This window comes from Lathyrus oleraceus, chromosome 5, assembly GCF_024323335.1.
Source record: "Lathyrus oleraceus cultivar Zhongwan6 chromosome 5, CAAS_Psat_ZW6_1.0, whole genome shotgun sequence".
Lineage (NCBI taxonomy): Eukaryota > Viridiplantae > Streptophyta > Magnoliopsida > Fabales > Fabaceae > Lathyrus > Lathyrus oleraceus.
In genome coordinates, this window is record NC_066583.1 from 252,594,230 (window position 1) to 252,617,058 (window position 22,829).

The window sequence follows — 22,829 nt, forward strand, 5'->3', positions numbered from 1 at the left end:
TTGGAAAAAAAGGTTCTGGTCACACGGGGGGTGACAAGTTGAGTTAATATGTTGGATGTTTTGTTTGATTGGTTTCGACCGCACGAGGGAGAGAAAAGGATAGGTTTGATATGTTAAGATATTTTGGTTGGATTACGATTACTCAGATAGTCGAGTAAGACAACTCGTATCCTAATAGTCGAGAAAGGGAATAGAAGACTCTAGACCACTTTCTTTTTCATCCTTAATTATAAAAGGATTTAATGATGACTAAGGTGTTTTGAATGGATGACGAATACTCGGATAGTCGAGTAAGACAACTCGTATCCTAATACTTGGGAAAGGGAATAGAAGACTCTAGACCACTTTCTTTTTCATCCTTAACTATAAAAGGATTTAACGATGATTAAGATGTTTTGAATGGATGATGAATACTCGGATAGCCGAGTAAGACAACTCGTATCCTAATAATCGGGAAAGGGAATAGAAGACTCTAGACCGCTTTCTTTTTCATCTGAGCGATTATGAAAATAGGTTTATGTGTGATTGATGTATTTTAGAATGAACGACAAGTACTTGAATGGCTCAGTAAGACAACTCATATCCAAGCATTTAAGGAGAGGAATCGAAGGCTCAAGACCATCTCCCTTTTCGTATAGTTTATTATGATTTGATTAGTTTATTACATTGTGGTTTGTGAAGAAATGACGAGTGTTTAACTGACCGGGTAAGAAAACTCATATTCAAACAATCGAGGAGAGGAGTTAAAGGCTTAAAACCATCCCCGTTTTTCATTTCACTATTATGAAAATAATTTGATTAGGTTAAGTTTGGGTGAGTTAGAAACGAAGATTAATTGACTAACCGAGTAAGAAAACTCGTATTCAAATAATCGAGGAGAGGAGTTGAAAACTCAAAACCATCCCCCTTTTGATTTCTAAATGAAATAGTATTTGGTTGTGATTAGGTATTTTAATTTGATTTGAAAAAATACTCGACATTGGATCGAGGTTTTAAAATTTGTGTTTACGAATGAAGTGGATTTTATTTAGTGAATCGATCATTTAATCAATCAATTAACAATCGACTAGGTCTCATTGCAAGAAAACCCAAGAGTAAGCTATGTGAGGTTGATGGTGATGCTAAAAGCGATCGACTTACAAAGGTATGGAAGAAAAAATAGGCTCGATATTGAATCGAAGATACAGAGAACTAAGAATTGGATTCCATTAATGAAGTATCACACGTAGTTCAATCGATGCAAGATAAGGGATCAAATAAGTACAAAATGACAAGCCCAAACCAAATTCATAACAATAAATGACTAAATAATTAAATAAAGTTCTTAATGAAGCTATTTAAAAGGTTAACTAATTAACTTAAACGAGACTGTAAAAATTAACCAAGACATTAATCAAGTTGAATTTAGACTTATTTAACAAAATAAATTATTTACTTGACAATAAATGAAATATGAAAATATAAGATAAAATCATTAACCAAAAAAACAAATGAATGAGCCAGAACAAAACAAAGGTGGGGGTGTGAAGAGTTTATAAATGACTTTAGGCCCAATGGGAAGCCCAATCTCAGGGGGAGTCTAAACCCAAACTCTAGTCAACCTTGGTTGACTTCGTAATCCCGACTTAGACCGTCAGATCATTAGATCTGACTTGGTCTCCATGATCAACGGTCATGATGGGTGCATGGTAGCAGGGTAGGGTTCGCGCACACGACCCACACGCCTCGACCATGGACAGATGGCCATGAAGGCATCGTCCCGTCCCTCCACCTGTCACCCAGTGAGAGTCATATTTCTCTCCAAGTAGAGGGAATCCCAGGTGGGACTCAACCCCTTTTGCATCAGCCAACGTTAATCCCATTTCCTTACTCTCTGTCCAAACACCAAACCCCACATAAAACACATAAAAAAAAGATCTAACGTGGTGCCGATGCAAGAAAAACACAGCGGCGCACATGAACACCGCGGCGGCGCCGTCGTGGCCCACCCAGAAATTAACCGGAATTCACATTCCACTCAAACGAACCTTCCTCAGTCCAAATCTAAACCTAGATTCCACAAATAAAACCTCACAAAACCCCAAACAACGCGATCTACTACACCAACCTAAAATCTAACAAATCCTAAATTAAATCAAGACCATTAACAATCCAAACAGAAAAAGGGAAGGCTCCTACTCAAACAAACATGGCGAACACGAAAGCACGGTCGATTTGGATTCGAAACGGGAAGGAAGTCTACCTACACGGTGCTAGTCCGGTGACATCCTCTTCGGAAACCTTTAGATAAGTCAATCCTTTCTCTCCATGATATCCTCTTTCTTCTTCTCCCTCAGCACCTTCTAATACTTCTTTTCTTTGTTTTGGTAGGTATCTCCGGTGTGTGGTTTAGCTTCGTTTCAACGCCGACTTCGACGTGAGGTCTCAGAAGGAATCTTAGGGAAGCTTTGGGTGAGGATATCCGGATTTTTTCATCATAACGGTAATGTTCTCCCCTTTTTTTCATCTGTGGAACGCCCCTTTATATAGCCTGAGATCTTCAGAATCGTGGTGTGCTGGCGGAAGCTGTTATTTTGTTAGAGAAGATCTCCCTTAGATATCGTGGATCTTGTGAATTTGTTGTAAGTGAAACGATTTCTTTTGTCTGTAGCCAATGCGATTTTCTAATCTTCCAAATTAGTGTGGTCCTTTGTTGGGTTTCTCTTGAATTGTTAGTGCTGTAAGACAGGTAAATGTTGTGGTAGAAATTCATTTTTTTATTGTTGTAATATTTAACTTTAACTGAGGTGTGACTTTAATCATCTCTGATTAGAAACACTTCCTGGTGTTCTTCTGGTTTTTTAGCTGATGTGAGGAAAAACTGTTTGATTTGGCTTGTGGTGATATATGTTAGCTGTTCAAAGACACTCTTATATTTATTTTGCTTTCTTTTCCTTTGTTTGAACTGATCTACCATTCATTTTGGCAATACCCTGCATGGTTGTGATGATAATATGGCTTTAAACACATTGTTTCTTCTTGCATGTTTCAATTTTGGCGTTATCATCTTCTAATTTTAAAGACTGTCACGGTTATTCCTGACATATCATACTTTTGCAGAGGGAATTTGGATCCTGATATTCTAACTGATCTCTGTAATTTGGCAGGTTGTAATTGGAATCGCTCTGCACCATTACGCGGATGATACTAGGGAAACTCTTGTCCTTCTTTGGGCTAGACGACACATGGTACTTCGATTGGCTTGAGGCGAGTTGCGTAACTGCACTAACTTTTAGAATCCTAATGAGTTTATATTTATGTAGCAGAAACCAAATGTAGCATTAACTTGCGTTTAACTCTCTGCAGGGCCTCTTCAAGAAAGTGAGTGAATCGCTTAGTTTAATGGGCATTAACTGCAGGTTTGGATTATTCCAATCAAAGGGCCTAAAAGGAAGCATCAAGGCAGGATATTTGTAAGGCTTGCGTAAATGGAGATCATTTGACCAACTCTCCCTTTCTTGATAGGCCCTGACGGCAAGAGACAGATTTTAAGTGAAAAGTATTTGACCAAAGGTTCACTCCATTTGAAATTTTGAAAGGGGATTTCACGATGCGTCAACTGGAGTTCTGAAGAATCGGAGCAGGCCGATGTTCACCATGGATGGAGCATTTTAAATGTGTTTTAACACAAATTGTGATTTCCGTGTTGGGTTTTTCTTTGTAATCCTATGTAACTTTTAATGTATTGTTAAAGGTATTCATTGAAGAACAACTTTTGGATAAAAAAAATATATTGCTTTTTTCTTGAATTTATTATTATAATCCTTTAAACTCTAAAATGTCAAACATAAATAAAAATAATAGGGTCCCTTTTTTTATCAAGAAAAATAAATGTACTTATTTCTTGTTTATGTTGCTTTTTTTAAGGCACCACACACGTGATAAATGATGACTCGATTGAATGACCAATACCAAAATGTATCCAAAAATTAAAAAAAAACTCTCCCCAAAATCAAATGTATTTGTGGGTTGGAGCAGTTTGACCTTCAACCAAATGGATTAGAGTTGTATGTAAATGACCTTTGAAGTAATGAAAACCGAAAATGGCCCAAATGCATGTTCATGAGGGTTTGTGACCGACTAAGATGGTCATGAGGTAATGATGCACATGAAATTTCATTGAGATAGGTTTGTATAATGATCATAATTGCAAGTACAGACTAATATATGCAGATGAAAATAGAGACTACTTGAATGAAACGGTTATATAAATGCAAGGGAATACAATATAATTAGAGTAGGATTGAGTAGGACAAAATTGGGGTATGACTGCTTCCCCTATTTAATTAACTTGAACTAGAAGGTAAGAATGACGACAGTCTTCATACGTTCATGGTGGAAGATAATTAAATACGACAAGACCCAAAATTTTATCCTTTGAAATGCAATGGAGAAACGTAGAAAGAAAATGCAACGAGTCCTAGCAGCACCAAGGTATTAGGGGTAGAATGTCAAGTCAATACCAACCCTCGAGTTGACATTTAAATCTTGCGAAGGTCGTCATTTGATGTAAAGGCAAATGCGGGACTAAAAATTGAAAAGTTTTCTGGCACCAAAAGGATGACAGTACAAATTGCCATCACCAAAAGGATGATAGTAATTCACCACGATTTCCAAGATTGTCATTGCCAAAAGGATGATAGATGAACCAAGCTTCAAAAGTAGTCATCGCCAAAAGGATGATGGTAAGATTAATAACCAAACTTGTTGTCACCTAAAATGAGATGAAAATCAGACGTGATAAAATCCAAAAAATTCCATCACCAAAAGGATGATGTACATCGCCAAAAGGATGATAGTTATCATGATAAAGCTTTCCACTACCAAAAGGATAATAGCAGGACTACCACCAAAAGGACAATAGTTAACTCATCAACTTTAAAGATCGTTGTCACCAAAAGGGTGAAGGTAAGACCCAACAACGAAACTTGTTATCACCAAAAGGATGATAATAAGTCAATAACTTTAAATATCACTGACACCAAAAGGATGACAGTAAGATCAAACAAACAGAACTTATTATCACCAAAAGGATGATAAATAAGTCACAACATTTTGATGGCCACTATCACCAAAAGGATGAAGGTAAGAGCAAAACTTCAAAACTTGTTACCACCAAAAGGATGATAAAAAGTCAACACTCGTCATCACCAAAAGGATGAAGGTATTATCATACAATAAAACTTGTTACCACCAAAAGGATGATAATAAGTCAACAATCACCATCACCAAAAGGATGAAGGTAAGATTAAACAACAAAACTTGTTACAACCAAAGGGATGATAATAAGTTAAAAACTTTAATGATCACCGTCACCAAAAGGATGAAGGTAAGATCAAATAATAGAACTTTGTTACCACCAAAAGGATGATAACAAGTCATCAACCACCATCACCAAAAGGATGAAGGTAAAGACAAATAACAAAACTTGTTATCACCAAAAGGATGATAATAAGTCAACAACTCAAATGATCACCATCACCAAAAGGATAAAGGTGAAATCAAAACACAAAACTTGTTACCACCAAAAGGATGATAATAAGTCACAACTTTAATGGTCACCATCACCAAAAGGATGAAGGTAAGATCAAAACAAAACTTCTTACCACCAAAAGGATGATAAAAAGTCAATGATCACCATCACCAAAAGGATGAAGGTAAGATTAAACAATAAAACTCATTATCACCAAAAGGATGATAATAAGTTAGCAATCACCATCACCAAAAGGATGAAGGTAAGGTAAAACAACAAAACTTGTTACCACCAAAAGGATGATACTAAGTCAACAATCTTAAATATCAATGACACCAAAAGGATGACAGTAAGATCAAACAACCAAACTTGTTACCATCAAAAGGATGATAATAAGTCCACGACTCAAATGATCACCATCACCAAAAGGATGAAAGTAAGAAAGAAACTTCAAAACTTGTTATCACCAAAAGGATGATAATAAGTCAACGATCATCATCACCAAAAGGATGAAGGTATGACCAAGCAACAGAACCTGTTACCACCAAAAGGATGATAAAAAGTCGACAATCACCATCACCAAAAAGATGAAGGTATTATCAAACAAAAAAACTTGTTATCACCAAAAGGATGATAATAAGTCATAAATCACCATCACCAAAAGGATGAAGGAAATATTATAACTTCGAAACTTACTACCACCAAAAGGATGATACCAAGTTAAAATAACTTCAAATATCAATGACGCCAAAAGGACGACAGTAAGATTGAAGTTTCCTAATGTCACAATCACCGAAAGGATGATAGCTTAAACCGAACTCTATGATTTCTATCACCAAAATGAAGATGTTTAGATTGAACTAGGCGCCACCACCAAAAGGATGATGTTTAGACATAATGACAGAGATCACCAACAAAGATCGCCGACACCAAAAGGATGACGGTAAGCTGTAATAATTACACAGGTCGCCATTCACCAAAAGGATGAAGGTTGCACCAAAACTCCAAGGATCGTCAACACCAAAAGGATGGTGGTAAGATCAAACGAACAAAACTCGTTACCACCAAAAGGATGACAATTAGCTTTAATAATGAGAGGTCGCCATTCACCAAAAGGATGAAGGTTGAACCAAACTCCAAGGATCGTCGACACCAAAAGGATGACAGTAAGATCAAACGACAAAATTTGTTACGACCAAAAGGATGACAATAAGCTTTAATAATGAGAGGTCACCATTCACTAAAAGGATGAAGGTTGGACCAAACTCCAAGGATCACCGACACCAAAAGGATGACGGTAAGATCACAAATGTCAATGATTTACCATTACCAAAAGGATAACGGTTATCGTAAGCGGGACGATGATTAATATTATTCCTCAATGGACTTTCATCAAAAGGATGATAGTGAGAAAAATATTGGAAAAATAAGGCTACTGACAAAGTTTTAATAAACCCGACTTGTTGGGTAGTATTGGAACATTACTGGGTAAGACTTGCTTGGGGTATCGACAAAAAAGGTTGCAGAAAAATATTCTCTAGAAAGATGTAATTTTCACTTTACCAAAGGTTTAAAGGAAACGACTCATTGAGGGACGCTCAATGTGAAACAAGGGAGGGGTTTGAAGAAACATTGTTTGACTCAGATGAGGGTAATATCTTATCAACAGAAGGTTAAAGGATGTAACTCAATGGGGAACGCCCAACAATACAAGGTTGGAACTCACTCAGAGAAAATAACAATGACTCAACTAAGGGTTGGCCTGGATCTTGCTTCGTGCTATATGCATAAATGTCATGTTGCGTTATGTATGAGGTGATGCATGTTTGAATGTGAAGGATGATTTGTTTGTTTGGGATTGCCCCCCCCCCCCCCCCCTTTCAAAGGCGATGTATTTTCTGGATACCGATGCTGGTTGTATTCGTTTTTATGTGGGTGCCAACAAGGTGGACTTTTGGGTTTTTTGTAATTGTCGATGTGGATTAGACTGTTGGTTGGTGAAAGGATTTGACTTCCTGACACTCGGTAGTTGATGATGTGATGCTCAAACAACTGATGTGGATACTCTCGGTGCCCCAAGTTTGATTTCCTGCTGATATGTTGTGTCTTTGCCCCTGAGGCGATCTCGACTTCTTCATCTGGAGGCCCGGATGGCTTGTAACTGAGCATAGCGACGTGATCAATGCATGATGATTATGCCCTTGATGTGCCCCCAGGTTTCTCGTCAACATATGATGTTGTACTAGCATGAACTTTTGACGTTTTTGTTGTGAATTCAAGTCGTCACTAGTGTCTGACGCAATCTGCTTGACTGACTCGAAGATATGGAGGGAACTTGCCTCTTGCAACTTCTCTTGCCCCAGTCTGTAGGGTGTTCAAAGGAATTCTCCTTGAAAGGGAACCTTTAGGAGTGATTATCCCAGGACATGGTCTGAGTTTGTTTGTTTTTCAGTGTCTAGATCTGGCCATGGTCTTCCCCTGATTAGCCTTTGAGGGACTTGCCCCAGACGTACCGAGTATTGAAGTGTTTTTTTCCTCCCTGGTCAACCGATGCTTGGAGATTTGTCTTACACAGACTACTTCTTAAGTTAACATAATCAAAAGATGCCATGCCCCTGATCCATAGGGTTATGAGATGGTTTTGACTCGTGCTGGCACCAACGATCAAGTGCCACTCGAATTGCCCCTTATTGGAATTTCCTTGATGTCAGGTATTGACTTGCAGTTTAAGAATTGTTCATTCAAGAAATGGTGATTTTAATGCAATAATTGTGCAAGTTTTGAAAAACAATCATTCACTTGGGTGTCGTGGTAGTGTGTGACGAGTGGATCATGAGTTCAATCGTGGTGCTTGATTTAATTGGCGTGTCCATGATACAATGAGAATAGAATATTAGCAAATCTCTAGGAGTCAGCTTACGCAGCCTTGTTGTAGTATGCTTTCAGAATAAACCCTACTTCAATTAGGTCTTTTGAGGGTTGTAACATGGCTTGGTTCATGGTTATTGAAACGAAGGATATAAGGCTCTCCACTTTCGTCTTTCTTTCCATCATTGGTCGCATCGTTTACTTTTTCCCATCCTTTACCAGAATTTTGGTACATGGTCAGGTTCTGAATTCTTGGGTCAGTTGGTTTATCTAGTTTTGTTCCACTCCTAAGTGTGATAGCATTAGCATGGCCTTTTGGGTTTGGTTGAGGTTGACCATGGAATGCTCCAGCTGGGTCTGCTATTGCGGCTTGTTGTTGGGCTACTTGGGAGATCTGGGTTTCTAACATCTTATTATGGGTAGCCATAACATCAAACTTATTTGACAATTGTTTCATCAGTTCACTCGTATGAGTGTTTTGATTTGCAAATTCTTTATTTTGTTGAGGTTGGGTATTTATAAAATTTTCCATCATGATCTCCAAATTTTACTTTCTAGGTGCTTGTGGAGAAACAGGGGTTCCTTTCTGATAGCCAGGTGGAATAACAGGTGTTAGGTTTGGTGGAAACAAGGCATTGTTACTTTTATAGGAAGAATTCTGATGGTTCCTTGGACATATTTCACTTGATCGGTGGGTACGCCATCCAATAACTAACATTCAGCATTAATGTGCCCAGGGGTTCCACATAATTCACAGTTTGGTGTTATGGAATCTACAGTAGTTGTTGGTGTTATGGCCAAGCTTTCAATCTTTTGAGTAAGCGCATCCACTTTAGCGTTGACGCGGTCTATGCCATTGACTTCAGACATTCCGCTTTTCGTAACTGGTTTCTCTACAACAACATGTTCTCCTCCTCATTAGAAATGATTTTGATCCATGTTCTCTATGAGTTCATAGACTTCGTCATACGGTTTGTCCATTAGAGCACCGCCAGCGACAACGCTTAAACTCATCTTGGTGTTATACAGCAGACCATTATAGAAAGTATGGATAGTCAACCACTCTTCAAGTCCATGGTATGGACAGAGTCGCATTATGTCCTTGTATCTTTCCCAAGCATCAAAAAGAGATTCATTGTCTTTTTGCTTAAATCCATTGATTTGAGCTTTTAGCATAGCTGTTTTGCTTGGTGGGAAGTATCGAGCTAAGAAGACTTTCTTCAACTCGTCCCATGTGGTTACTGAGTTTGAAGGTAGAGAATAGAGTCAAGCTCTAGCTCTATCTCTTAAGGAAAAAGGGAAAAGACGTAGTCTAATATCTTCTTGACTGACACCATTCGCTTTTACTGTGTCTGTGTACTGCACAAACATTGACAAATATAAGTTAGGATCGTCTACAGGACTACCTGAAAATTGGTTTTGTTGAACGGCAGATAATAACGAAGGTTTCAACTCGAAATCGTTTGGATTGATGGCAGGGGCAACAATGTTGTTATGTGGTTTTGCTTGCGATGGAACAACATAATACTTCAACGAACGATTTTGTGGTATTTCGGCCATAATTGGTTATGGTTCTGAAATTGGGATGATAGGATTTGGAAGATCGTATTTAATACAAAATCTATTGATTTGGCGTCTTAAATTAATATAATGCTCGATATCGTCAATTGGTTGCTCTAACTCCTTGCTCTGAGAGCGAGTGCCTGGCATACAATCGACAAAGAAAAAGAAAATGTGTTGCCTTAGTCTATACTGCACAATAAAGGAATCACAATATTGTCTAAATAGTCCCTGGAAACGGCGCCAAAGACTTGATGAGCGACGGGCGTGTCTATCGAATTATGACTGCAAGAGCACAACCTATCGTATAGTTTTAAAAGATTATTGAACCCACGGGGACTAATGGTCAAACTAATGCTATCTATTTTTGCAGCGCAAAGCTAAGGCTAAAGATTATAAGGGTAGGAACGGAAACAAAAGTACTAATTTCTAACGGTTTAAAAGTTATGATAATAAACGAGTTCGGAATATGGATTATGTGTACCTAAGGGATTAGGTAGAATTGGGCACTAATTATGATTCTATTGCATTATGTAGAAAACACCGACTTAAAGGTCTCGTCTCACACTCCCGCGTTATTGACAAAGATCACACCTCATAACCATAGGATTTTGCTCTCGCTCGCCCATTTTAATTAGAAAGTGTATTTTGAAAGTAAGTGAGATCATAAATGATGCCTAAAGCGCTCTCGCTGTTTTTAGGATCGATGCCTAGTTTCCACTATCTAGTTCCTTCCTCACACTCTCGCGCTATCATATTGAACCTTAACTTGTCTCACACTCTCGTGCCAAAATAGTAAAACATACAGTTGGAAACTAAAGCCATAACATGGTTAAATCATAAATTCGCACCTATTATTTCTACTGAGTTTCATCGATCACGAGGGTCCTCATACACTAGACTCAGAATAAATTAGCAAGACATGATTTTATTGGGGAACACCATAATTAAAACGTTCAAAGTTAAGAGTAACATGGCATACAGGTAATTAAAACAATAAAACATGCAAATATCAAAAGCAGTAAAAAGAACTTGAAATAACTTAAAATAAAGTTGGAATTGACATGAACTTGAACTTGAATTAACTTGTAAGTAAAATAACGACAGACTTGTTCTTTAATCCAAGAGTACAATGAAGATGAAAAATAGAAATAAACTAAAACAGGTGTGGCAATCCCTCGATGTGAGTTATTGTCACTTTTACAGGTGAATTTATGCTTAATACTAAAACGCGATTTCGACAATGCTTCTGCACAACTTGGATCACTTCCAAAGTCTCCCACAATCCTATTTCCAGAGGTTCTGAAACCTGGTAACTCCCTTGGTCTGTGCATGGAGAGTGGAGGGGAAATAGTAGATAAAACAGTTCAGAACTGCCCACTAGCGCAGTTCTGTTACTATGCAATAATGGAAAACGCCATTAGGGGAATGGAGAACGCCATTAGGGGAATGGAGAACGCCATTCCTTCCATATTTTAATTGACGTGGCAGCAGAGTACATCGCGAATGCCATCTCCTGGATGGTGAACACCATCTGTGCAGAATTAATAAAACTTGTTATTTTTCTCCTTTTTTAGCCCCTATTTTCTCCTTTTTGCACAGGGCTTCCAAGACTTCAACGAGGACGGATAATAACTGCAAAACACATAAAACGGAAGTAAAAGACGATAAAATGCAATAAAACAAAGACAGATAACATGTGAAATGAGCCTAAACACACGATATGATTTCTCGTTATCACGTACCTATCTTCACTAGTGTAGCGGTAAATTCATGACCATCAAGCTATGGATAAGCTTAGCGTCAATAAAACCAGAGTCGCCACCGCGCTTTTATTGTTTCCAAAGGAAAAGGAAAAAGTACGAACAAAACCCAAAGATAAGAAGTTTTCAAATCAAAACTAATAAAATGCCAGAGATTACAAGTAAGGGGGTTGGTTACACATAGGGTATGTGTTAGCATCCAAAGTGTCCTAGGTACTCCTAGGGAGCCCTTTTTATGTGTGTATGTGTTTTTGGTATAAAAGATGTTTGAGAAAAATAGAGTGTGGGGGTGAGAAAAAGAATTCATTGATTATATTTTTGTGTTCGACAAGACCTTCGGACTTATGCCTACATACCAACATAAAAATGAGGGATCAAAACCTCGTAGTTCGTGGTAACAATTTCAAAGTTGGTGAGTTGCTTTTACTCAAAAGTTTAAATGAAAAAGGGCACAAAGGGCCAAAAATTTGAATGAAGTTGTATCGAAGTTTCTCTTGTACAATACATCACCATTTAAATAGAAATTGACAGCTAATCTCCTCAAAGTCTTCTTATCTTTCAAAGATGCCCCAGGCGGGTAAATCTGACTTTGGAGGAAACACTTGTATTAAAAATACCACGGCTTCTCATCTTTGACCTCTTCAACAACAAACACATAAGCTGGCCTATCAAGGCGCATCACAGTTAAATTGGGAACTTCATTCCAATACTTCACCATAATCATTGAAGCCAACGTTGCAATAGCATCTTCCATCCGGTTTTCATCTCGAGGGATATGATGAAACTCAACCTTTGTAAAGAAAGTTGAAATCCTCCTCGCATAATCTCTATATGGTATCAAACCGGGTTGATTCATCTCCCATTCACCTTTGATCTGATTCACGACCAAAGTTGAATCTCCATAGACGTCTAGATACTTGATTCTGAGATCCATGGCCTCTTCAAGCCCCATAATCTAAGCTTCATATTCATCCATATTATTTGTACACTTGAAAGTCAATCTAGTTGTAAACGGAAAATGCGTGCCTTGAAGAGTAATAATCATTGCCCCAATGCCATTACCATATTGATTAACAGCTCCATCAAATACCATGCCCCAACGGGAACCAGGTTCTGGCCCTTCTTCAAGCAATGGTTCATCACAATATTTCATTTTCAAGTACAAAATCTCTTCGTCAGGAAAGTCATACAACACTGACTAGTAATCTTCAATTGGTTGATGAGCCAAATGGTCAACTAAGACATTACCTTTGATTGCTTTCTGAGATCGATATTCAATATCATACTCTGATAACAACATTTGCCAGCGGGCGATCCTTCCAGTTAAAGCATGCTTCTCAAAAATATACTTGATTGGATCTATTTTGGATATCAACCAAGTGGTATGATTCAGCATATATTGACGCAAACGCTTAGCAGCCCAAGCCAATGCGCAACAAGTCTTCTCAAGCATAGAATAACGAGTCTCACAATGGGTGAACTTCTTACTGAGGTAGTAAATAGCATATTCTTTCTTTCCAGTCTCATCTTGCTGACCAAGAACACAGCCCATACTCTCTTCAAGCACAATCAAATACATGATCAACGGTCTTCTTTCCACGGGCGGAGACAGAATCGGAGGTTCAAGCAGATACTCTTTGATACTACCAAAAGCTTTCTGGCAGTCTTCGGTCCAATCACAAGACTGATCTTTCCGAAGAAGCTTAAATATAGGCGCACATGTGGCAGTCATGTGTGAAATGAATCTCGAGATATAATTCAAGCGGTCGAGAAAACCTCTGACTTGCTTCTCAGTTTTGGGCGCATGCATCTATTGTATTGCTTTGACCTTAGCAGGATCAACTTCAATACCCTTCTCGCTGACAATAAAGCCCAATAACTTACCAGAACGAACACCGAAAGTACACTTATTGGGATTCAAGCAGAGTTTATACTTCCTCAAACATTGGAATAGCTTCAACAAATGTTCAACATGTTTCTCTTCATCAATGGATTTAGCAATCATATAATTAACATAGACTTCGATCTCTTTATGCATCATATCATGAAAAAGAGTAGTCATTGATCTTTGGTAAGTTGCACCAGCATTCTTTAAACTGAAAGGCATCACTCTATAACAGAATGTTCCCTAAGGTGTAATGAATATGGTATTTTCCATATCTTCGGGTGCCACCTTGATCTGATTATAACCGGAAAATCCAACCATAAACGAGAAGACTTTGAATTTAGTTGTATTGTCTACCAACAAGTCAATATGTGGCATTGGGAAATCATCTTTCGGACTGGATTTATTCAAATCTCTATAATCAATACACTTACGGACTTTTCCATCTTTCTTCAGAACAGGCACGATATTGGCCACCCATTGCGGATACTCAACGGTAACAAGGAAATCGACATCAATCTGCTTTTGCACTTCTTCTTTAATCTTTATTGCCATATCAGGATGAGTCCTCCTCAATTTCTGCTTGACTGGCGGGCATTTTGACTTCAACAGTAATCTATGCTCCACAGTCTCAAAATCCAAACCAGGCATGTCTTGATAGGACCAGGCAAACATATCTGAATACTCTCGGAGAAGATCAATCAACCCCTTCTTAACCTCTGGGCATAGTCAAGATCCAATCTTGACTTCATTCACATCATCCTCGGAACCCAAGTTAACTAACTCAATCTGTTCTTCAAATGGCTGAATGGCTTTTTCCCCATGCTCAAGTAGAAGAGACAATTCATCAGATACTTCTTCATCATTTTCCTCCTCAGCCTCAAACACAGGGAATTCAAAATTTGGGGAAGGAGTAGGACATTGTATTCAATGGGTTTAGAAACTAACCTGCATAATGATTTGATATTTTGATTTTAGAGAAATGAATTATGACCAAATATTATGCAGATGGACAATTATTATTTATTTATTTATGTTTTTTGTGATTACCATTTTTTAGAAAAGCAAAAAGTAAAAATAGAACATCATAGATATGGATGAATAGAATTATATTTTATTGATGATCAAATATAAAAATGCCCAAACAATGTTCACTTCTCCCTTAGGTATAGGAGAAGGATTTTCACAAACAAATAAAAGAAATTACTTAGTTCGATGCACAATAATGGAACATCAACAGCAGTCCAATTATTGCAAGCTTTTCCATGCATCACAAAATTGGTGCAGTCTTCATCTTCATCACCCTCGATCATAACAGCTAAGTATTGTTCATTATCATGAATGAACCCTCTGCTATGGAAACTAGGTTGCACATCTTCAGCTCTAACCACTGATGAACCTCGTTGGAATCCCAAACCAGCTCTGCTCTTGTTGTCGGCGACCTCTACCATCTGGCCCCACTGATCAGAATTACCGTCTTCAACAATCTTCTGCGCATGTTTGAATGAGGAAATATGTTCCCCAACTCTCTTTTCCTCAGCAATAGATAAGGCTTGGAACGGAAGTTCCAATCTCATCCTCAGCTTCTACATAAGATAAAGACGACAGATGGCTTACCAATAAAGCCTTCTCCCCATCGACAATAACCAGCTTACCATTCTTGACAAATTTCAATTTCTGATGTAGCGTTGAAGTAACGGCTCCTGCCTCATGTATCTATGGCCTTCCTAACAAGAAGTTATAAGCCGGGTGGATATCCATTACCTGGAAAGTAATTTGGAAATCACTCGGACCTATCTTCACAGGAAGGTCCACTTCGCCGATCACAGTCTTGCGAGAACCGTCAAAAGCTTTGACGATCACACCACTATATCTCATCGGAGCTCCTTGGTACGACAACCTTGATAGAATTTACTTTGGGAGTACGTTCAGAGAAGAACCGGTGTCGACCAACACATTCGACAGAGCATCCTCTTTGCAGTTCATTAAAATGTGCAATGCTAGATTGTGATTTCTACCTTCCTCGGGAAGCTCCTCATCACAGAAGCTCAAATTGTTGCAGGAAGTGATGTTAGCCACAATATGATCAAACTGATCAACCGTAACATCATGCTCTACATATGATTGCTCCAATACTTTCTGCAATGCTTCTCTGTGCGCTTCAAAATTCATAAGCAGAGACAACACTGAAATATTGGAGGGAGTTTGGAGCAACTGCTCCACCATATTGAATTCACTTTTCTTGATCAAATGAAGCACCTAATCATCATCGTTAGGCTTCAAACCGCTGGATTCACCAGACTGACACTTCGGAGCGCTAACTGGATCTACTGCAGGCACTTCCACCTTCTTATTGACTGAACCATCTTCCACATTCTTTGGGAACACCGGCCCAAAAACTCGACCACTACGGGTCACCTTCGTAACATCAGCAATGCTCACAACATAACTAGTCGTGGGAAAAGGAACCTCTTGACCATTCTCTAGCATGGTAGAATTATATTGATACGGAACAACCTTATCGGATGCATACGGGACTGGACCCGCTATCCGTATTACCAACGGCGATACCGATCTGTTATTGACGTTGTTACTATTACTGTTGCTATCATATTGGATTACTATTCTCTCTGGAGTTTTGAACACGGGGACTATTACATTGACATCGTTACCGACGTGACGGGACTAGAGAATCTGAATCATACCTTCATCCATTAATCTTTGGATGTCTCTCTTCACAACCATACAACCTCGAGGATTAGCACTGCATATTGCACAACTGTCATGGTCATGCTCACAATCGCTTACCAAACAGATATCCTTGTGCATCGTCACCAAGGACCTTCTAATGAAGCGGACATCAAATACCTTGAACTCCCCAGGACAACCATCCACCATATTAACAGACGAATTACCATGAGCAGGTAGTGGATTAGCTTGGACATTCGGCGCACGGTCCTCAAAGGACACCATTCCACTTTTTACCATGTAGCGGGGTATTCGTTACTTTATGGCTTATTGACTAAACCAAAAGTAAACATACAATTTGAGTCGCCACCGCACTTTTATTTGTCCAAAGGAAAGGCTAAAAAGCGAACAAAAGCCAAGTAAGAAGTTTTATCAAATCAAAAACTAATAAAAATGTCATAGATCTAGGTAAGGGGGTTGGTTATGAAATGGGAAGGTTTTACGCACCCAAAACATCCTTAGTACTCTAAGGGAACCTCTTTTTGCAAATGTGTGTTGTAGGTTGGTATTTGTGAAAATATGTGCAAAAGATTGGAGAGATGAGAAGAGAATAGATTATATTTACAATTTTGTTGTTTGAATGGATGAACCCATTGCCTACGTACCATCACAAAGGTAGGATCAAAACCTCGTAGTTCGGGGTAAAAATCTCAAAGATTGGTGAATTGATTTGATCAAAAGCCTTAAGGTCTTTTGTTATCAAAGGGAGAAAACTCATCCTAAACCAACAATCCACCATGTGAGGAAGGCTTCAACATACTAGTGAGGGGTTAACCCTATAATAAGTATGGAAGACTTATAATACAACCACTAAGGATAAGGTGAGGTTTACATCAACCACTATGATAACTCAAACCTATGGCTAATGTTTATGAAAAAGGTTTTCACAAAGGTGGCCATTGGAACCACAAAAACAACTTGAAGTGAGTTGTATTTACAAGTTAGGTTTATTTACAAAATGAAGTTAAAGTTGGATTAGGATTTATTCACAATGAGTATTAATGAAAATGGTTTTGAAAAGTCAAAGGCATAAGGCCTAGGTTTCTAGTTTGAAAACAAAGTCAAAGTTTGCACAAAAAGAGTTTGGCTTGGGTTAGAGTAAGGAGAAGAAGAGAAGGGCTAGTCCTAAAGCATACAAAGATAAGAGAAGAGATAAAACCCTTGGAGTTCCTTTTCTTGAAATCATAGAGATGATTCAAGATGTTCCTTTCCTTTGGACTTAACAAGAACTCAAGCAATCAAACAAATATATATTCAAGCTCCTAGGATCTCCATTTTGGCTTGTCTCTCTTAACTTGGCTACTCATGACAATGGTCCTTCTTACTATCTCAAGATGGAATCCCTATCGCACAAGAACAAACATCAAAAAGTTCACAACACAATAAGGGGAATGGATCAAGAATAAGTTTGGATGAGAAGTCCTTTGAAGTCAACTTTGAAATTTAGCATTCTAAAGGCATGAGGCCTAGTTGCACTTCAACAAATTTAGCATTCTAAAGGCATGAGGCCTAGTTGCTCTTGAACTCCTTTAAGCATAGGTAAGTCCTAATTCTAAGTCCTTTCTCCTTTTTGCATTGGGTTCACACAAACAAAGACAAAACAAACACAAGACAACAATATATTTATATACAATAATGAGCTCAAATGAGCAAAAGGAAAATGGAATAAACATTAAATATGTGCTCAAGTGAGCAAAATGAAAAGGCAATATGAATAAATGAGAAGTAAATTGCAAGAAATTAAATGCTCAAATTAAAGTTACCAGTTAGTATGGTTATATTAGTTTATCATAAGACAATTTAGCGCTATGTTAAGCAATCGTAAGTGGGCTAATGTAGTAGTCATACCTATCTGAGGCCGGTCAATCAAACTATAGGCAAATAAACACAAGTTAGAGATCATGACTAGTAAGTCAAGCTCCTAAAACTTGTCATGCCAAAAGAGAAGAGGAAAGGCCTTGTATGGACTTTAGGTTTTTTGCTTGACCAAGAAGCAACCTATCTTGGACATGAAGCAACTCACTTGATCTTGTATCAAGTTGAGTTTGATTTGGATCAAAGAAGGTTAAGCCTCTCATATGGCAAGACCAACCATAAGACATTAACTCATTAGCCAAAATAAAAAGAAAATGAGACGAAAATGAAATGGATAGAAAGACAAATCAAGTGTCAAACACAATTGGTCAAAAGTGAATCAAATCATCATCAACCAATGCTAAATAGAAGTGAAATGAAGGTTACAAGTCAACAAGTCAAACATATTTTTTGGTATTTTTTGAATTAAAAATAAATGCAAAATAAAATGGACAAAATATGGTCAAACCTCAAATTCAATTCAAATCAACTTCAACAAGTCCAATTAAATTCTCATAGGTCTAACATGGTCAAACAAGTTTTGACAAAAAATTTCAATAATTTTTGAAATCAGAAACTATTTTAAAACAATTAAAAACAATGAAAAATAACACTAATGAATTAAAATCTCAAATCAATTAAGAAATTGATAAGACTATTTTTCATTGACTTATCATGATCCATATGTGTTAGGAAAATATTTTTGGATTTTTCAAATATCAAAAACTAATTAAAATGAATTAAAAACTAATAAAAACCAAATAATTCACAAAAAAAAATATTAAATGAAGTCACAAAAATAATTAAAAATCAAAATATGAAACTATATTTTTCAAGAAATTTTTTGGCATTGGTCTCATATTTTTGTGACTTCAAATAAAATATTTATGAATTTTTGAAAATAAAAGGAATTAAATGGAATTAATCAGAAAATAAGAAAATAAGGAAAAACCAGCGCGCTTGGATCATTTCATTAAATGACGTGGCCATGATCTGAGGGTTCAGAGGCGCGGTCTCACCATGATCCTTGGTCAAACGCGCAACACATGTATTTAAAACAAGTCATAACACGCAATGGCTAGGATTAAAACGTTTGAGCCAGATCCAATGATCCTGAAGCTTCCATGTGGGGATGGTGGTGGAAACCACCATCTTCTCCAGCCAGACAACTGATTTCGGCCACCACGCGCAGGAATTTCAACTTTAATGAAAATGAAAAAGCAAGGTATCAAAATGAAGTTGAGGTGATGTACATCACCCCTGTAACCATGGATTCTCCTCAAAGTTTCTATTTAGAGAGAAACATGAGCTTGAAGATCATGGTACACAAACTGAAATGGCACGATTTATGAAATTGAGACCACCACTGGCCTGCCTCATGCTTGAGGACTTCAAAAAACAACAAAAAACAAAGCAATTCACATCATACAGCAAGATCTAGATCAAGAAAAATTGAGGTTCTACCTCTGAAATGCAGCTTCAAACAGCACGAATTCTCCAAGCTTTTGATCCAATCTTGCTCTGGAAGTGTGATGATGATGCAAGGTTAAGGAATTAAGACTTGAAGATCAACTAATGATGTTGAAATTCAAGCTTGAAATTGAAAATGAAAACTGAATTTCCTTTGAGTGAGGGTTTGGTTTTCAATCCAACAGCGTTTCAGATCTCCTTCAGGTTGACTTTTGAATGAGCATGAGCTTCTATTTATAGTTGGAATGGATGCAAGGTGGTGTTTGGCTCGTGTGCATGAAACTTGGATCCTTCATGCATGGGCTTGTACAGGCGCGTGCAAAGCCCAAGAATGAATGGAAATGCATGCTGAGATCAAATGTGGTTGAATTGGACGTGCACAAGAGGCTGCACAAGCTTGTACATCAAGTTTCAAAGTGAAATGCAAAAATCCCCATAAACATTAAGCTCTTCGAAACTCCTACATGGAAAATCCAAAAATGGTCATGTGAGTAATGGTTGGAAAGCTCTTGAAATAAGGAACAAAAGTCATGTTGGGCAAAAATTTATTTGGAGTTTGGAAATTTATGAAAACTGGCTGTGAAGTTTGGGGTACAAAACATGTCTAGGTTCCCTTTGAAAATTTTTACCAAAAGTAAGCAACTTCAAGCCCTTCTGTTTTAATGATGAAAGCCTCAAATGGAAACACCTAAAACATCAAAGTTGTAGATACTTTCAAGATGATCAGTTTAGACTTAAATTTGGAATCATTTGGAATTTTCATGAGAAAGTTATGGGCACTTGAAGTTGGATATTTTCAAAATTCAATGACTTTGGTCCAAAGTGACCTATAATGTTTTGTATTATCACATGTGTTTATTTTAGGACTATGAAATTTTGTCCAACATAAAATTTTAAGTATACATCTTAAGATTTCCAATTCAATTGGTCTCACCTCAAAATCATAAAAATTAAGGAAGTTAGGTCCTTGGGAAGTTGACCCAAAATTAGGGTTTCAGTCAAAATGACCTATAATGTTTTGAAATGGATGATGACCTTAAACGTTTAAAATGGACTTTTTATGAACATGAAAGTTGTTCATATGGTTATTAATAACATTTTTTCTCTTGGGGTCATCTTCATTTGACAAACATATAAAAAGTTGTATCTCAGTGATTCTCAGTTTAGTCAGATGACTTGACTGGTCAACTTCTCAAAGCCAAACTTCAAATCTTGATGAATGAATGATTGAGGATACTCAAATAGGATCATATATGCATAAAATAATTAATGAAAGAACTTACCTTGATTAAATTTAATCATAGGTTGAGGTTGCTTCATGAGCAAGGCACAGTCAATGCACAGTTGAATTAGGGTTTCCTTGGGAAACAATCCTCAAGCCCTTTGGGTTATCTTGATCAAATTGGCAAATTGAGATAATTGGGAGGCATATATGATGATTAGTAACTTTGTGGACCATTTTCATGCTTGTTCTCATCTTCATCTAGCCATTTCATTGAGCTTAGGAGCCTTCTAGGAGCATTGGAGCACATGATCACTTGAGCTTCAAAACAAAAAGAGTTAATGACATATATTTGTGATTTTGGTTATTAAAAAAATAATAAAAGAAATACAATACAAGCATGCTTTGTGGTCTCAAACCAACTCACATAAGTCCCATCCCTAGGGTTAAGGAGCCACACAAGCTATGATCCTTGAGGCAATGCATTGAGCAAATGATATGATGCCATGAGGGATCTTAGGGTCAAAATTAGGGTCTTACATACCAGCTTTTGGACTTCATACTTCAGGGGGTAACAGTTCTCAATATCATGGCCAAGAGCCCCTTGGTGAAAGGCATAGTGAAGCTCTAGCTTGTACCACCATGGAAGTGGTTCAGGAATTTGTGGCGGATTTCTTGGTTACAAAAGGTTCTTGAGAACCAAAGATGGATACAGTTCAGCATAAATCATAGGAATTGGGTCAAAATAGACCTTCTTCCTCTCAAAATTTTGTGGTTGTTGATGATTGTTGATATTGTTGTTGTTGTAGGTGTTTGTTCTTTGCGGTGGTTGTTGTTGATGTTGTTGTGGAATTTGTGTTGATTGATTGTTAGAAAATACCGGAATGATAGATGATACTTGATGATGGTGTTGACAGGGTTGTTGACTTCTTCTGACATGAGGCCTCCTCTGCCTCCCAACAGATACTACATTGGTCTTGTTCTCTTTCTTTCTAGCAAACCCGTTGTCGTACTTCTTGTTGGACGAAACCTCCTCTTTAGACAACCGTCCTTCTAGGACACCTTCCTCTAACCTCATCCCCATGTTTACCATCTCGATAAAATCACTAGGGGCACTGGCAATCATGCGCTCATAGTAAAATGAGCTCAGGGTCTTGAGAAAAATCTTGGTCATCTCCTTTTCTTCCAAAGGAGGGTTGATCTGAGCGGTAAGTTCTCTCCATCGCTGGGCATATTCTTTAAACGTCTCCTTATCCTTATGAGATAATGATCTTAATTGGTCCCTATCCGGCGCCATATCCACATTATACTTGTACTTCTTCACGGATGCTTAACCCAAATCGTTGAACATGCAGACACTCGCACTATCCAAACCCATGTACCACCTCAGAGCGGCACCAGTCAGATTGTCTTGGAAATAATGAATCAGTAACTGATCATTATCAGTTTGCGCCGACATCTTTCTAGCATACATGACGATATGACTGAGCGGACAAGTGTTCCCTTTATACTTCTCAAAGTCAGGGACTTTGAGCTTCATCGGGATTTTCACATTAGGAACTAAGCAAAGCTCCGCAACTCTCTTACCGAATAGATCTTTTCCCCTCAAGGTCTTAAACTCCTTTCGCAGCTCAAGGAATTGGTCTTTCATTTCGTCCATCTTCTCATACACATCCGGACCCTCAGACGGCTCAGAATGATAGATGGTGTTCTCTGTACGGGGTAAAGTGTGAACAACTGGTGGTGGCACAGACATAACGGGGCTAGATGCCGACACGGAAGCGAAAGTAGGCGCAAAACCTTCGGGCATAAAGTTAGGCGGCATTCCCCACGGGAATCCGGTAGGCATGGTAGGCGCAAAGTGAGCAGCAGTAGCAAGAATGGTAGAGGTAGCAACCTCTGAAATGTCAGTCCTCTAAGGAGGAGGAGTTGCAAGCGTTGGAGAAG

At 38.0% G+C, this 22,829-nt stretch overlaps 1 long non-coding RNA gene and 1 other non-coding gene across 3 annotated transcripts; both read left to right on the plus strand.

Annotated features, from left to right (window-relative positions):
- Nucleotides 1-1,824: 1,824 nt before the first annotated feature.
- LOC127083588 (uncharacterized) lies at nt 1,825-3,788 on the plus strand. 2 transcript variants are annotated; one of them, XR_007788474.1, is made up of 3 exons: nt 1,825-2,621; nt 3,147-3,250; nt 3,346-3,788. It is a non-coding gene; the product is annotated as an uncharacterized LOC127083588 (long non-coding RNA). The 2 variants fall into 2 exon arrangements; XR_007788475.1 differs by having other exon boundaries at nt 1,825-3,250.
- Nucleotides 3,789-9,449: 5,661 nt separating this feature from the next.
- LOC127089497 (small nucleolar RNA R71) lies at nt 9,450-9,556 on the plus strand. Its single transcript, XR_007791083.1, has one exon. It is a non-coding gene; the product is annotated as a small nucleolar RNA R71 (small nucleolar RNA).
- The last annotated feature ends 13,273 nt before the right edge of the window (nt 9,557-22,829 follow it).